The sequence below is a fragment of the Cariama cristata genome, unplaced genomic scaffold, assembly GCF_000690535.1.
Source record: "Cariama cristata isolate BGI_N322 unplaced genomic scaffold, ASM69053v1 scaffold22440, whole genome shotgun sequence".
Lineage (NCBI taxonomy): Eukaryota > Metazoa > Chordata > Aves > Cariamiformes > Cariamidae > Cariama > Cariama cristata.
Genome location: NW_009594396.1, coordinates 9,203 through 9,919, shown reverse-complemented (window position 1 = coordinate 9,919; position 717 = coordinate 9,203).

The window sequence follows — 717 nt, the reverse complement described above, 5'->3', positions numbered from 1 at the left end:
CCATCTTAGAGCCCATCGGGAAGTTCACCTCTTCAGCAAACCTCCCGGTGTTGTACAGTCGGCTGGGATACAGCAGGGAAAAAAAAAAACCCAAACAATAAAATAAAGCAACCAAACGACGGTAAGGCCGGCTGTTTCACAACAAGCTGGCTCCTAGCAGCAGCACTCAGTTGCCAATCACCCCCAGCTGATTGCAGCCGGGCCGAAACTCCGGGAGGATGCTCACCGACAAGCAACTGCCACCAGCCGTGGAGGGGTTCGCTGGTGAAACTCCCACTCCAGCTAAAAATAAGCCAGGGCACGGTAGCTTGTTATTTCCTGACCTTGTCGTACGGTGCTCGAGTCTAAACTATCTCCAAGGCAGTGGAAACACCAGAATAGTTGTGCTGCTTCTAGGAAGGCTGGATCTCAGGGAAGGGGAGAGGAACGCTCAGTAAGGAGCCCGGGATAATTGGGATTAACGATTTGCAGAGCAACAGGCAAAAGGAGTTGGTCTGACCGAATTCCTCTGAGAGGGGTTCTTCCACCCGGAGCAAGACGGAGGCAGCGACGTGGTTAAGCTGCAGGGTTAACACCTGCGGAAAGGTTTCGTCTCGCTCTTCCCCTCCCGCGGTACCGGTGTTTCCATTTGGTTTAACTGGAGGTTAAAAAAACCCAAACCTCAAAGACATGAACAATGATGCTGAAAGTTAGGAAGCACGAGCGGATCAGAGCGGC